Below are 17,606 nucleotides of genomic sequence, written 5' to 3' on the forward strand. Positions count from 1 at the left end.
TGAAGGAGCCCTTACACAGCCACAATCCTCAACACGTTAGCCATTGGTTTGATAGGTCCAGGTATCAGAGGTGTATCCTGCAGTTTCAGGGTCGCAGTGCGGAATCTGAAACAGGGTCGTTTGGTCCTTTCGGATACCAAATGTAACTGCTGCTTCCACTCTAGCTATTGCCTGACAGGTATAGCTTTTATACTAAGACCAAGGAGCTTCAAGCTGTCCCTCGTACAATACAGAACAGTTGCATATAAGGACAATAATTCTGGACTGTGGAGTTCGTATTGGGCAGTGTTGACTACAAGACAATTCCTATGTTGGAAAATATGATTTTTTACGATTAGACAGCAGGATATATGCATTGCTCTTTTCAGCACTGTATGAGTGCATATAGCACTTAAGCCAAAAAGCTTTTTTGGTTGAAGGAAACAGATTGCGAGCTGATTTATTTTCATTTCCCAACAGTGCGTGCTGTAGAAAAAAAAATATCATTTTGTGCTTTTTTCCTCCTTTTTTTCCCTCTTAGGTAATAGGGAATTTTTGACAAGGAGGAGACCCTTATGTTTTCAGCATGACGTTCCCCATTTAACATTTTCCACTCGAGAGTGAGCAAAGCAGCTGGAAAAAAACTCAGTAAATTGATGCAGAAATGATCTAGTGTGTCAAAAAGTGTTCTGCTTTAGAATGAGCATCTGTCTTTGTGCTTCCACAGTAAGCTCCTAACCTGTAGGGAAATGAAGGCGGTGATAATATTTCATTGTGACTGAGAAACCAGTATCAAACAAGGGAGGAAACAATCAGGGCTTATGCAGAATTAACTTGATACCATCAAAAATACATCCTGTGCCAATCATCCTCCCTCTCCATGGTTCTGGACTTCCATTTATATAATAATCCTCTGTTACAATGCTCCCCTGATGCCTAATGCAAATCAACCAGCCTCCGTATTGACACATCTCAATGTATGAGGCAGAGCTGAATTTTCCATTTACTTTCAGTGATGCATTAAAATATTGCATCAGGTTTGCTTGATAGAAACCTAATGACAAATTGGGCTCATTATATTATAAATTATACTTCATCACAAATTGCCGCAATGACTATACTACACGGATTATACGGGGGACATATTCTATTTAATCTGTTCCATTGGTAAAAAAAAAAAAAAAACACAGTAAAGATAGATCAGTAGCTGCAACCAATCCTATTCCACTTCTCATTTTTCAGAGGCCATTTCAAAAATGACTTGCACCATCCCAAAGGAAGCCTTCTCCTGGCGTTAATATTTAAAGGGAAAAATAGAAACATCTAACCTGTTGATACAGCCCAATTGTGCACAGAGCGCTGAGGATGATGCTAAGTTTCTTACCTTCTTCCTCTGCACAGTTTCCATGATATTAGCACTTTATCTCCTATGCTAATAAGGCATCTTCAGTGCACCGATCCACCCCTTGCCTGTTTTTATCTTTGTTATGCTGCCCTCACTGGAGCAGCATACCATAGGACAGAGAAACAGTCACAAAGCAAACGATTATGCCCGAAATACACCCACGTACCATAAGAGATGAGTCTGATATTGTAAACTCTTTCACCTCACTGATGATGTGCAGGTGTTTCCTTAAAGGGAAGCTGTAAGCTGTAATACACATTTCAATCTGCTGACACTGTTAAATATCTGTTAGGTCAAAAAGACACATGGTACCGTTCATATATATGTCTGTGCTTCCAGAACACAACTGTTTTTATTCTATATTATAAAGAGTAAAACAAGTTTTCCGGAGGCTAGAAAGTTGTAACACCTCCTTAGTCCTCCCCCCCCCCCTCCCCCCCCATGGGATTCAGCTTCTAGGTGTCAATCAAGGGGATGAGGAGGAGAGGAAGCATTCTATCCCTTGCAGCTTTTCAGGAGCCAGGAGCTTGGGAAAGCCTCTGACCCTTTGTGCCAGAGAAAACATTTTCCTACATTTTGGAAGAACAGACAAATATATGAAAGGTACAGTGTGTCTTCTTGGTGTAACAGTCTTAGAGATTTGGAAGGTGAATTATAGCTGACAGATTCCCTTTATGTGACGGCAAACCCTCTATGCAATGCTTTCTCATAATTACTGCAGTACTACCAAACAACTGGAACACTTAACTTGCAATAAACCAGATTTTGCACAGATACAGAACATTCTCAGCAGTGCAGCTTTGATTACAATCATTGTATATACTGCTATTCTATTAGATTCGACTGAAACAAGCAACGTTCAAGCTCATGCCGAGAATAATAGGAACAATGGAACTAGCTCCAACTGGTGCTTTAAAAAGTACAAAATTTATTGGAAAAAGATGGAATTAAACATGAATATCCATGTATAACGCTAACACTCCTTAATTATGTTCCATGTTTTTCCAATAAATTTTGTACTTTTTAACGCACCAATTGAAGCTGGTTCTCTTTTTCCTATTATTCTCATGCATACTGGACGGAAGTTGGTCCATGTACACCATGCTCAACCAGAAACTTGCCTTTTTCACGCTACAAGTGGGTGAGCTATTTTTCTGCTTTTTGCATTTTTGCAAGCTCATGCCAAACCAGCCTTTTAGCAAAGTTCAGACTAAACACATTTATTGGATATAGTTCCCATCTCTAGCCCTGACATTAACCTAAAAGGGTTATCCAGCGCTACAAAAACATGGCCACTTTTCCCCCTTCTCTTGTCTCCAGTTCAGGTGTGGTTTGCAATTAACCCTTAGAGGAACAGGCCAATTTAAATTTTTGCATTTTTGTTTTTCCCTCCTTGTGCTTAAAAGGCCATAACACTTGCATTTTTTCACATAGAAACCCACATGAGCCCTTATTTTTTGCGCCACTGATTGTAATTTGCAATGACAGGCTGAATTTTTTCATAAAGTATGCTGCGAAACTAAAACAAAAAATTCAATGTGTGGTGAAATTGAAAAAATTAAAATAAAAAAACGCATTCCTTTTTTTTTTTGTTTGTTTTTTTTTTTGCTTTTACGCAGTTCGCCCTGGGGTAAAACTGACTAGTTATATATGTTCCTCAAGTTGTTACAATTACAACAATATGTAACATGTTTAACTTTTATTGTATCTGGTGGCCTGTAAAAATTTAAACTATTGTTAACAAATATATGTCCCTTAAAATCGCTCTATTCCCAGGCTTATAGCGCTTTTATTCTTTGGTCTATGGGGCTGTGTGAGGTGTCATTTTTTGCGCCATGATGTGTTCTTTCTATCGGTACCTTGACTGCGCATGTGGGACTTTTTGATCGCTTTTTATTAGTCTTTCTGGATTTGATGCAACCAAAAATGCGCAATTTTGCACTTTCGTATTTTTTTGCGCTTACGCCATTTACCGTACGAGATCAGGAATGTGATTAATTAATAGTTTGGGCAATTACGCAAGCGGTGATACCAAACTTGTTTATTTATATATTTTTATTTATAACATGGGAAAAGGGGGGTGATTCTGACTTTTATTGGGGGAGGGGGCTTTTTATTAATAACAACACTTTTTTTTTTCTTTTACACTTATACTAGAAGCCCCCCTGGGGTAAGGGTTGTTCCCCCTGTGGGACTTCTAGTATAAGCACTCTGATTTCTCATACAGATCTATGCTGCATAGATATGCAGCATAGATCGATAAGATAGGCACATTGATTGCTTCTGGCTGCTGCAGCAGGAAGAAATCAAGTGCCGACCTGGGATCAGCGCCATTTTGGCGCAAACCTCGGACGGCGTAAGATGTGTGGATTGCTTCTCCGGGACAACGTCCCGGAGGAGCGATCCACCCCACTAGCCACCAGGGAACGGCTGCATCAAGTAATCGGATGCAGCTGTCAACTTTGACAGCTGCATCCGATTACTTTATTAGCGGGCACGGCGATCGGACCGTGTCCGCTAATAGCCACGGTACCGGGCTACGAGCAGCACCAGGGATCGCGGCGGCCCCGCTCTGAAAGCATGGAGGGTATGTAAGGGTACGTCCAGGGTCGCCTAAGGGTTAAGCTTCATTTACTTCAATGGAACGGAGTTTCAAAACCACACCGAAACTGGAGACAAGAGTGGTGTAAAAGTGGCCATGTTTTTGTAGTGCTGGAGAACCCCTTTAAACTAACATGGCTCCTACATGGGATCTGTATCTCCCTTAGGCTTTCCTTATGCCTACAGTCTCCCAAGGCTTCATCGGACCTCTTATTGCTCTCCTCACTTCCTCAGAAGGGTTCAAACCATCTTTTTTATGAACATGAGGCAACACTCTCAGCAACGTCACTCTTCAGAGTCTTGCACCAAGGACATTACTCCTCAGAGTCTTGCACCAAGGACATTACTCTTCACAGTCTTGCACCAAGGACATTACTCTTCAGAGTCTTGCACCAAGGACATTACTCTTCAGAGTCTTGCACCAAGGACATTACTCTTCAGAGTCTTGCACCAAGGACATTACTCTTCACAGTCTTGCACCAAGGACATTACTCTTCACAGTCTTGCACCAAGGACATTACTCTTCACAGTCTTGCACAAAGATCTCCTCCTACTCCAGGATGACATATGGGCAATACCATTGTGTATGGTAGTTCATGGGGGATAACATTAAATAACATAATGCACCAAAACGCCACTAAACATTTCCTTAATTTAACAATACATAAAATTGCATTGTTTGAAACAGAACAGAATAGCTTGTTGATCTCAACCATGCCCTTCCAAGACAGGTATTTATTTCTAAATAATAGCCCCATTCATTATCCCTGTCAATGACATTATGCATCTAGGTGTAGAGTCATTAACATTGATCGTTATAAATAACAAAAGATCATTTATCTATTAGGATTCAGTGTCATACAGCCATGCAAGGACACCTGACAAATGCACTTACTTCTTACCACAATGGATGCAGACATTCGGAGTAGCAGAATATTTAATAATATATTGAAATAAATGTATACTGTTCACAAACAGTTAGTCAATAGTCAAGTCACAAGAATGTGCTGTACACCATAGTGAGAGACCAGCCACTACTAATGCAGAGCGTGTGTGCATTAAAGGGGTTGTTGGTAAAAATTTGACACATATTGTAACAGTATTAGGCTGGGTTCAGACTACATATATTTCAGTCAGTATTGTGGTCCTCATATTGCAACCAAAACCAGAAGTGGATTAAAAACACAGAAAGCATCTGTTCACACAATGTTGAAATTGAGTGGATGGCCGCCATTTAACGGCAAATATTTGCTGTTATTTTAAAACAACGGCTGTTATATTGAAATAATGGCATTTATTTACTGTTATATGGCGGCCACCCACTCAATTTCACCATTGTGTGAACAGAGCCTTTCTGTGTTTTTAATCCACTCCTGGTTTTGGTTGCAATATGAGGACCACAATACTGACTGAAATATACGTAGTGTGAACCCAGCCTAAAAATGTTAACACTGACCAGTCATTTGCTGCAGTGTCCTACGTAAAATGTACCTGGACATTGTAGAGTGTCTGGTTCGGAAATATTGAGTGGTGATGTTGTTGAAGTTTTTTTTTTTGTTTGTTTTGTTTATCCATTTTCTGCCTGTAGGCAATTTTTTTTTTTCAATACCCCTTTAAATGCACTTAAAATGCTTTAGAGGTCGGCAAACAAAGAATATCAATTAAATTTAAAAAAACAAACACTTGTAGATCTTTTCCACTACCTAAGAAAGTAAAAAATAGTGGCTCAAAGAAATGCAAGTGAAATCAAAGTCTATAAATAGTAAACTCATTGTAAAATAATTACTACTTTTAGTTTTACTTATGGTTCGTTTACACAGACAGATTTATCTGACAGATCTTTGAAGCCAAAACCAGGAACAGATTATAAACAGGGATCAGGTCATAAAGGAAAGACTGGGATCTATCCTCTTTTCAAATCCATTCCTGGCTTTGGCTTCCAAAATCTGTCAGATAAATCTTTCTGTGTAAACGCACCCTTGAAGTGCACCTGTTGTTGTACCTCTCAATGTCTAACTCAACAGTAGATGTGAAATAAACAAAGTTTGCAATATACATTCTTTTTTTTTCTTTTTCCTTTATTTTTAAATGCTGTATAACAAAGATGAACTTACTTCTATCCAGGTCCAGTCTATTGAAGGCAGCACACAGGAAGTTTCTTGTTTTCCATGATAAAAAAAAAAAAAAAAAACCTTAATGTAAATTGCAGACTTGCTTTATATCACATCTACTGTTTTAGGTTTTGAAAGTCAAACGACAGTGAATCTGTAAGGTTAAAGAAGAAGTCCCACTAAGACTAAAATCAGCAGGCAGGTAGGGGGTGAAAATAATAAACATGTAAACTCACCCCTCCTCAAACCTTGGAGCAGGGGCGGATTAACTTTACCATAGGCCCCGGGCTGTTGACTAAGCCTGGCCCCCCCACCTCACTGTAGCTTTGACCGCGCTAGCATGGTGCTCATAGTACAGGATAGATAATGTCACGATGCCCTGATTTGTGCCAAATTGCAGTAAAAAAAGCAGCATTTTTTACAAATCATGGCAGAACTGTGGCCAAGAGGTACACCACTGAAAGTATATGTCTGTTTGGGCGGACATGGGCCACCCAGGAGCTCAGGGCCCCAGGCTACCCCCCGAAACGGACCTATTATAATCCACTACTGCCTTGCTAGCTGCAACGTCACGACCCCAGCTGAATGGTTGCCTGCTCAGCCAATCAGTGACATGGGTGGGGCACTGCCCCAGCCACTGACTGGCTAGGCGGGTAATCACTCTGTCGGGCCATGACGTTGCTGCTGGAAGAGCTGGGTACATGATGTACCGTTGCATTGGGATTCTGAAGCGGCACAAAGAAGGTACGAGGAGGGGTGTTAACTTGCTTATTATTTTAACCCAATACCCTCCAGCCTGCTGATTTTAGTCTTCATGGGACTTCTCCTTGAAGGCTTTTTTCACACACAGTAATATACCAAAATTTAATTTTAAGTGAAAATAACTCAATGTTGCATCAGGGGAAATAAACATGAATTATTCTCCATAAGTAGGTAATAAATATCAATTAGGTCTATTCTATATGGTGCTTGGACTGCTGAACAATTTACCTTTTACCTGCCCATTGTGTTTAAACCCACCCTTATAGGGGGGATGTTTGGCCATTTGTGATATTTAGGTCTTCATAAATGTTTTCTTGTTATTCAGATGATAGTTGACCCTACATGGTTCAATTATCCGAACAAACATTTTTGCAAATGCCATTTTGCTGAAAATCAGCCTATGTAAATGGCTCTAAAGTCAAATGTACTTTGATAAAAACTAAACAATGCAATGGCATGGATTTTTTCTCAGTATGGTTTCGAGCAGCCTGACCTATGACCTCATTCTCAATGTGTGTGGTCTGTTACACATATACCCTAAGCTTTGGCATCTAAGTATATATACCACACATTTAGACCTACATTTTTAATATAATATCTCAAGCGAAATTTCAAGAGATTCCTAGTGTGCTGAAAGACTGTTGCCAGAGGCATGAATTTCATATAATTCAGTTATCACCATCTAATTTACATATGAAGTCTGAGGTCTAAAAATTCAGCTAAAGTAGAAGAAATATAGTGTGTGAAACAGATGTGCAGTGGTTATAATTCAATGTGTTGATTAACTACAGGCAAAGTTCTGGTTAAAAAAAAATGGTATCAATAATAATATAATAGAATTTAATGTTATATTGCTAATATGGCTGTGATTGGGAGCATCTCCCCCCCCCCCCATCTCACCAACCCAAAAAAGTACCCAATACCTGACAAAAGTAATGTTGGGAACTTACATGGCAGTGATCCAGCAGAGGCAATTCTTCCTTAGTGGCCAGTCACTTGCTGCAAGAGTCTGCCTTTGGCCTGCAAAGAACATGTCAGTTCACACAATGGAACGTGCGGCTTCGGCCGCACTCTCCATTGTGTGCAGCGGTGAATTGGAATGCGGGTGCGCCTACATCCCAATTCATCAGAAATAAAGATTATCCGGCCGGTACTGCAGTGCGGCCAGTGTCTTCCACCATGTGAACATGGCCTTCCTGTGCATATTGGTTTTCTTCCTAACCTTTGGTTTTGTTTTTTAATATGTCTCTGATTTTGACAAGGGCTATTCACTTTATTGTACCCCTGATAGACCCTGCACCTAGTGGGAGAAGGGAACATCACCTAGTTAGGGGCTGCCCCCAAAGGCACACCATCTATGTAGACAGTGACAATGGGCTTGGTTCAGTGCAGAATACACCACTTCCTTCAGCACATACAGCGGTTGATAAGTACTGGAAAGCATGAGATTTTTTTTAAATAAAAATAATTCACAAATCCGTGTAACTTTTTTGTACCAGTTGATCTGAAAACATTTATTTCCCTGAAGTACACGATACTTTAACACCATTTCAGGAAATGTCAACCTCTCCAATTAGAAAATGTTAAATGTGATGAACTAAGCAGGTAAAAGGAAACATTCAATACAAAATTACTGCCACAATATATAGGGCTGTTGAATTTTGTAGATTTTTCTCCAACTTTGCAATTTTTATCAATATATTACGAACCAGAATGGTTAAAGAGCGAATGCTCTTACGATCCTATCAAACAAAGCGTTTTTTACGATAAACAATCACAAACTAGATTGTTTATCGTTAACCTGAAATTGTTCACCATATTATACAGAACAATCGTCGTTAGTAACGATTGTTATAACGAACGTTAGTAAGGTCGTTTATTCCATCTGATACCAGCAAAAGAAAAAACGATGTGGAATTACACTAAACGATTAGTAAACGATTAGCAAGCAATGATTTTAGGGTCAGATCCAAATCAGCGATCAATGACACATGAACTTTTTTTCAATCGTTACCTGCAATTACACAGAAAAATTATCATTTCAATTTGACTGATATAACGATTTTCCGTCCGATAATTGTCCCCTGTACTAGAGCCCATGTGATTACTCACAGTGCCAGAGGAAAAGGAAACCCAGGAAGAAGCCATGGGATGGGGGGCACGTAGGTCCCCCACAGTATGGCCAGAATTCAAAAAAGTTCCCACAATATGCTTTTCAGGAATTAAAGTTTGGTGAAAATTTTTATTAAAATATTGTATTGCCCCCCAAAAGTTACACAAATCACCAATATACACTTATTATGGGAAACGCTTATAAAGTACTTTTTCCCTGCATTTACTACTGCATCAAAGCTTCACTTCCTGGATAAAATGGTGATGTCACGACCTAACTCCCAAAGCTGTGCGGGCTTTGGCTGCTGGAGAGGATGATGGCAGGGGGACACTGAGGGAAACAGGGCACTGGAGGGACACTGAGTATCCCTCTGCCATCATTCTCTCCAGCAGCCAAAGCCCGCACAGCACTGGGAGTTGGGTTGTGACATCACCATTTTATCCAGGAAGTGAAGCCTTGATGCAGTAGTAAGTGCAGGGGAAAAAGCACTTTATGTGCATTTCCTGTAATAAGTGCATATTGGTGATTTGGATAACTTTTGGGGGGAATACAATACTTTAATAAAAAATTTCGCCAGACTTCTCCTTTAAAGGGAACCTGTCACCCAGCATTCCAGCCCGACCCCCGGTGGAGCCCCGGGTACTTACCCTTTCCTGCAAGTCCCACTCCTGGACCCGGGCCCCGGACAGAGATATCAGCACCTGAAGCTGAGCATGCGCTGTATGCTAATTCCCAGAGATGAGTCCGATGCCCATAGAGAATGACTGGAGCAGTCATTCTCTATGGGCGTCGGACTCATCTCTGCAGAGCGCGTGCACGGCTTCCGATGACGAGATCTCTGCCCCGGGACCAGGTCCAGGAGTGTGACTTGCAGGAAAGGGTAAGCACTCGGGACTCCACGGGGGGTAGCACAGGCTCTGCGCTGGAATGCCGGGTGACAGGTTCCCTTTAATTTCCTATTGGTTCAATGCACTCAGTTTTCTGGTCTTGTGAAATTTCACATCTTTGCTGCCAACAAGTGATGAATTATTGAGCACTGGACTAAAGGAATTTTAGTATAGCAATTATTATTTATTTTAAATTCCATAAGCAGTAAGGATGAAAGGACATCTTTATAACAGGTAGCATGCCAAAAATTACACCTGAATTCGCCTTACTCTGCTTTTTTTTTTGCTTTAAAAAAAAAAAAAAGTAACATAAAATTTACTGGTCGCTAAATGTGTAGAAGTCAATGATACAAATGTAAATCCTTTCGTTTGTATTTTAATAGTCTAATATAAAGCAAAGCTTCTTACTTCCCGGTCTCGGGATTTCTCCATTGATATTAATGGCAGTGGATATATAGATTCTCCTGAAGATAACCCAGCGATTTGCTGAACCAATGTAATAAAGAGCAGAAGTTCAGTCCCGGCCACAAAAATGCTCCAAATTAAAACAGTGAAAGAGCTCGGTCTTCCTGCAGTTTATTAAGATCATTAAATGAAGTACTTGGGTTTTACTATGTTTCACAACTATGTTAGGGCATTGTAAATACTGCACAGTTATTATTCTGAAACTCATTGGAGAAGCCACAAATTAGCCATTACCTAGTTTGTTTGGTGATATACAGATGTAGCAGGGCTGTATATGTCACATGTAGGAGCCATACGTTTGGTACAGCTTGTTATGTTATACAAAGAAATAAAGGTAATCCTAGAGTGTTAGAGTGACTAGAAATTGACCTATCATTTCTATTTTACTATACTATAACATAATCCTGAAATCTTTTAGTTTTTATTTTTTCCATTAGGCTTATAACCATTACACCAAGCGATTATTGGCCATATCTGGCCCATTATCGGCCATTACGGCTGATAATCTCTTGGTGTAATAGCTTTTGTTAATGCTGCATTTACACGGAGCGATAATTCGCCCAATCGAACGATTAACGATTTCGAAGTAACAATGTGTTTTTTATAAAGATCGATATATCATTAGGTAAAATCGTTATTGCGATCTTTTTAAGATCGCTTATGCCCATCTCACACATAGGGTAAATCGGTGAAAGACTGTTTACACGAAGCAATCTGCAAATTTTTAGCGAACGACCAACGACAATTTGAGAATGTGTTGAAAGATCAAAATGAACGATTTCTTGCTCATTGCTTGATTGTTCACTGTATTTACACAAGCAGATTATTGCTTGAATGCGATCTTTATCGCCAAAATTTGGTCGATAACACTGGTCAACAGTTAAAAAGGTTCCGACGTGAAAACAGTTGAACTTAACTAATTTTGGGGTGCGGAGATCGAAAATGATGTTCAAATTTTGAAATTGGCTCTAATTTTCAAGATATAGACGTACTTTCTATACTTCTCAAAGCCTGTGATGCAATACTCTGAAAAGTTTGCATCATCAGTATTGCATCATCAACTGGTATATTGCATCATCTTAGAATGACCATTAGTTATGGTTAGGGATGGTCCAAACCTGCCGAGGTTCGGGTTCGTACAAACCTGGACTCTCGGCAATGATTCCCGCTGTCTTAAACCTCTGTATAGAGGGTGGATAAAGCGGGAGGACCGCCTGGAAAACTGGGATACAGCCTATGGCTGTGGCTGCTGTATCCCAGTTTTCCAGGCGGTCCTCCCGCTGTATCCACCCTCTCCACGGAGGTTTAAGACAGCGGGAATCATTGCTGAGAGTCCGGGTTCGTACAAACCCGAACCTCGGCAGGTCGGACCATCCCTAGTTATGCTATAAGGCTAGGTTCACACTGCGTTTTTGCTATCCGTGTTTTTCATCGATTTTTTGCAAAAGAAACGGATGAAAAAAACAGATGCATTTGTGTGAATCCGTTTTGATCTCCGTTAAAAAAAACGGACCTGTTTCGATCCTTTTTTTTTTATAATGGAAGTCAATGGAAAAACGGATCAAAATGGATGCACACAAATGCATCCGTTTTTCATCTGTTTTGTGCAAAAAGGCTATGGATAACGGCCGAAAATAAATGACATGAACATTATTTCAACGGTCATAGCCAAACAACGGCTGTTGTTCAATACATTGTGTGAAATAACAGCCATTGTTTGCCTTGACTTCAATGCAAATGTTCATAAAGAACAGCAGTTTATTTATTTATTTATTTATTTTTTATTTAAAACAACGGCCATTCGTTGCCTGTGTCCCTGCACGGTATACCCCACAAATGCACTTTGATAAAGACCCGTGCTGTGTGCAAATTTGTCTCAACTAGTGATATGGACAATTCCTCTGGCTGTCCCAGTTCCTATAGCTGTCACAGTCCCAGGCTGGCCAGCACTGTTATCACACCTAGAACTGCAAACTGATAGCTAGGAAGTATATTTACTATATAGATAGATAGATAGATAGATAGATAGATAGATAGATAGTGGAGCCTTGGATTAAGAGCGTAATTTGTGTTTATAATCCAAATCACTCTAAGGCCATGTTCACAAAATGTTCACCCTAGCAGCGCCTCAAGAAACGGACATGTCAGTTTTCTGCGGTCGCTATTCATTGAATAGCAGCCGCAGAAAACCCTGTTAGTGCACACAGTGGAGCGAGCGGCTCCGGCCGCACGCTCCATTGTTTGCAGTGGGGAGTTCTAATGCGGGTGCGCACGGATAGGCACGCATCAGAACTCATCGGCGCTAAAGATTATTTGATTATCCGGTACTGCAGTACCGGCTGGGATGATCTTTTCTAAGACCGTACATTACCTGCTCAGACCATACATTACCTGCTCAGGCTGCAGTGAGGCCTCCTGTTGGTCCCTATCAGCCAATCAGTGCTGCCGTGCACTTATTGGCTGATGGGGACCGACTGGAGGCTGAAGCCTCACACACAGCCGCGACGCAGAGCAGGCTATGTATGCTCCGTGCCGGGGGCTGCGGGTGGCTGTGGGTTAAAGGGGCTGGGTTACAAATCCGCAGTGGAATGAAAATTCCGCTGTGGATATGTAACCCCATCGACCTTCACACTAGATGGATTTGCAGAGATTTTGCTGCAGGCTTGCAGCGTGAAATCCGCTACAAATCCGGTACGTGTAAAAGTAACAAAAGCAAAAACTTCATGATGCTCTTCTATTTTGTAAAATCCTATTTTTTTTTATTTCTCATTCATCTTAAAAACATCCAACGTGTTTCAGACACAAAAGGTCCTTAATCATGGCTCTTCTCCCCATAGGATCAATATTTTCCAAACGGGATACATATATGGTGACGGTACACTGGTAACTGAATCAGTATGTGACCAGTGTCCTCTCAATGGCATGGATCAAGCATGGTGCCAGGGCAGGACGCCATTAGTGGCACCATGCTTGATCCATGCCATTGAGAGGACACTGGTCACATACTGATTCAGTTACCAGTGTGAATGGTTAAGTGTAATCGCAGGCACATTATAACGGCAGTCTGTATAGCTTAGTGTAAGTTCAGGCAAATTATAGCAGCTGTGTGAATGGCTGAGTGTAAGTGCAGGCCCATTATAGTAGGAATGGAGAGAATGGGAAACACAAGGGCTGGCAGAGACTGCAGACAACATGAAGGGAGGAGCAGGGCAGATGTACACACAGTATAGCAGCACTCTCTGTCCAGGGAGAGATGGGTTATAGCTATGGAGAGATTACCTACACAGTCCTGTCCCCAGATGTAAGCCCCAGCCTGAAGTGGATCTGCTATCATTTGGAAGGTGAGGGAGACTTCCTGGGTCAGAGTACAATGCTGTAGACCCCACTATGCAGACCATGCCCCTCCTCCACTTCCCCTCCCACCCAGTACATGGAGCTCTTAAACCAAAGCAATGCTCTTAAACCAAGTTACAATTTTAAAAAACTGTGACCTCTTCTTGCAAAGTGCTCTCAATCCAAGTTACTTTTAAACCAAGGTACCGCAGTATAATTAACAGGTAAAATGATATACTCCATAGTAGCTGGCTGGAGGAACCGTTATGATGAATACTAGTTTAGCTGCAGGGCCCTAGCAGTCTATTATAGCCAAACTAGGTGTAAAACAAGTGGCAAAAACTGCTTACAGCCATAAATAAACTAAAAAATGTTAATTAATGTTGATTAATTATTATGAACTGTAGATATCAAGGCCCAGTTAATATAATTCATGCACATATATAATAGCAAAACATATATAACAGATATTTGTCCATTGTACCATACCGGTATAAGGGTTGGGAAGAAGGTTCATCCCAAATAATACACAAACGTCTGTTTTCTTCTCACTATGAAAATTTTTACAGCTACAAACATTAGTGGAAGAATATCATTTACATTGTTGTTGAGGGGAATTGGGTTAATAAGGTTAATAGGATGATTGTGTATTGATGACAGGATGACGTAAAACACCTCTCACCCTGAGCTTAGCTGCTGAGTCTCGTCACTCAGGCCACACCATAGTTTTTTACTTGTCTGCCATATGTCATTTATTTGTACTTATACCCAAATGATCCACTAACTACTAATTATCACATATTGAACTAGTCATTCTATTTCTGCTGCATCCATCCTCTCTATGTCATTAGTTTAAAATTATTTCAGTGTTTGTGGTTGGGTTGGTTACATATTCCAGTGTACCATCTTTTTTTTACCAAACTTGTTACAAATTTTTACAATTTTATAATAAATAAATAAATGAATGAAAACTATGGCAAAATAGAATATATGAACACAACATCAATATTAAAAAAAAGTTACTTCAGGTGGCAAACTAAGTCCAGGGACAATTTTTTTTTATGGTACCTCCAAGGACTAAACTTTCAGGAATATTCTGACAATGAAGCGTTAAAGCGACTCTGTACCCCCAATTTGACCCACTCAAGATCTGTCCCGGGGTCCGTTCGGCAGGTGATGGAGTTATTGTCCTAAAACACTACTTTTAAACTTGCAGCCCTGTGCCCAACGGCCGTGGCCTAGATTGTGTATGCATTAGGCTGGCACAACCTCTCTGTCCCTCCTCCCCACCCTCCTCATCATTAGGAATGCTCCAAGCAGATTGTCTCCTATCCCTCACCTGTAGGACAGATCTTGGATTAAAAGCAGCTATCCGAAGGTACAAGTGGTTTGGGGGGTGGGCAGATTGTGGGTACAGAGTCGCTTTAAACTTTTAATAAACAATGAAGTTTGCCATTAAAGGGGCACTCTAGCACGTAAACAAAACTTTTTATAGTGCTGCACTTTTATAAAATATATCTTACTCTTACCTCTTCACACTCCATTGGTACACTGCAGCATTTTCAAATCCCCCATTGATCCCTGTTGCTGCCACTTCCAAGACTAGTCTAGTCATTGACAGCCTGCTCAACAAATCTCTTACTGGAGATGGGACAGCGCCGTGGCCAGTAATTGGCTGTCACTGCCAAGGCAAGTTCTTCTCTGAAGTGGTGACGGCTGCGGTCAGCAGGGGAACCAAATACACTGCAGGAGGACACCGGGTGAGCATGGAGAGGTAAGAATAAGATGTTTAGGATTTATATAAGGGCAACACTATAAAAAGTTTTTAATTGCAAGAGTAACTCTTTAACCCTTTTATTATCCTTCTGTCAAGCTGGGGAGACACGAACAAGACATTGAGCCCTGAACTTGCCCCAACCAATGACCCTGCCTACTTGCCACGGACAACCCTAGACGGTCGCGGACAACCACGGAGTCGGTCTCTACACTGAGTAGGTGAACACACAAACGTAGACAGACAAAAAAACACAATGGAGGATAGTCAGCTAGCAGAGTCAAAACCAATCGGACAACGCAATACATGATCAGAAAGAGAGCGGATAGTCAGATGTCAAACAGGAGGTCAGAACACGGGCAGAGCAATAGCAAGGGGATTAGGACAGGGCACGCTGGGAAAGGAGCAGGGGAGCTGGGACTAGAAACAACTAATAGCCAGCAGGGAACTGAGGATCTGACTGTTTTTTATCCAGGATCAGAGACTAGGTCCAGCTGCTGATTGGACCAGCCCTGATCCCAGCACCAAGCTCAGCTAAACAGATCTAGCAGTGCAGTAACCCTTGCACTGCCAGAAGTCTGACCGGCAAGGCAGGTGTGGTTTGAAAGTAAAACACAATTCAGACAATATTAGTGCAAACAACAGACAAACTCAGCGCTTCCTCGGCTGCCCTACACGAACCGAGGAGCGCAAAGTCATATTCCTAACACCTACACTTATCACTTTAGTATTTTTCCCCCACTATTGTTATGCCAATAGTTGTTTTTAAAACCCTAAGAGAAAGGGGGAGGCAAAGACAGTGAGCCTCAATGCTTGGCCTACCTAGCTGTCCCTACCGGCTTGCCTTAGCTACCCTTAAAGCTATGTTCACACTACTTATCTTTCCGGCCGTAGTGCGAACCACGAATATACGCCCGTAGTTTTGAGGTTGATGCGTTCGCTTGAAAGTATACGATATACGGACGCACAATGCACACTACGTATGAGCTTACGGCCGGATCGTATACGGGGCCGTGAAAAATGAACAAGACCATTGTTTGAGGACGGAAATGTTCCAACTCTCGGCCGTGGATTTCCATGCGGTCCCGTACGGAGTACTTATTTCAGCCAAATTGAACTTGATTTTTAGATCCAAAAGGTTCTGTGTGTTTTATTGGGCTGGGCGAAGATTTCCAAGTAAATGACCTGCTTCAGATCGCTTTGAAACAAGCTAGGGAAGCATAACTCTACTACGGATCGCCCGCATGTTCGCAATCCGGCCACATGTCTATTTTTCCCACGGCCGTACTTTCAGCCGCACATGTACGGCTGCGTACGAACTACGTCCGGACTCATACGTAGTGTGAACATAGCCTAAAAGTAGAGGACAACTTGTCGATGGCAATTTCCTATGCCACAGGTGAATACGTAAAACTGAGACAAGACAAACAAATATGGGAAGTCAACAAGCCAAGGGTCAGAACAAATCAGGCAGTGAAGTACAAAGTCAGAAGCATAAGAATAGGCAAAAATCGCAGAGGGACAGGATAAACAAGATGAGATAGACAAGAGCAAGCTCAAACAGAGACAAATAGTTATGGACTGGACCCTAACATCCCAGCAATCACAGAAAGAACAGGAGAAGTAAGGATGGTAAAGAATAATGTCATTTTTTCATGGTGGGAACATAGCCTAAAACTGACCTGATCTCTACTGTCTCTTCATTATTATATGAGCCCTAGAGAGGGATTTAGGAAGGAGAAGTCTGGCCGATGCTTCAATACACTGGATAAATCAAACAAAGGTAAGTGCAACATCCACCCCCTGATGTAGACGGGAGCTCCGGCGGGAGATTCAAACGGCGACAGATGCAGGAGTGAAGGTGAGCGTTATAAATGTGTTTGTTTTATTTTTTTTGTGCTGAGTGCCGGAGTTGTCCTTTAACTACAGTCATCCTAACGTATAATAATTGGATAATTGGATTCCAAGTTGGATATTCACAGGATTACAATATGCAAACCAAACCTTAAAAGGGAATGTACCATCAGGTCCGAGCTGAAGCAATGGAGGCGGGCCGACCCACCCCCCATTGGGAAGAAACCCCCACCCCTCTGTGATACAGCTCCATTGTTTCTAATGGAGCCACATCATAAAGGGGTGGGGGTTTCCTCCCACTGAGGGTGGGATGGCCCACCTC

This window comes from Dendropsophus ebraccatus, chromosome 12 (genome assembly GCF_027789765.1).
Source record: "Dendropsophus ebraccatus isolate aDenEbr1 chromosome 12, aDenEbr1.pat, whole genome shotgun sequence".
NCBI classification, from domain to species: Eukaryota; Metazoa; Chordata; class Amphibia; order Anura; family Hylidae; genus Dendropsophus; species Dendropsophus ebraccatus.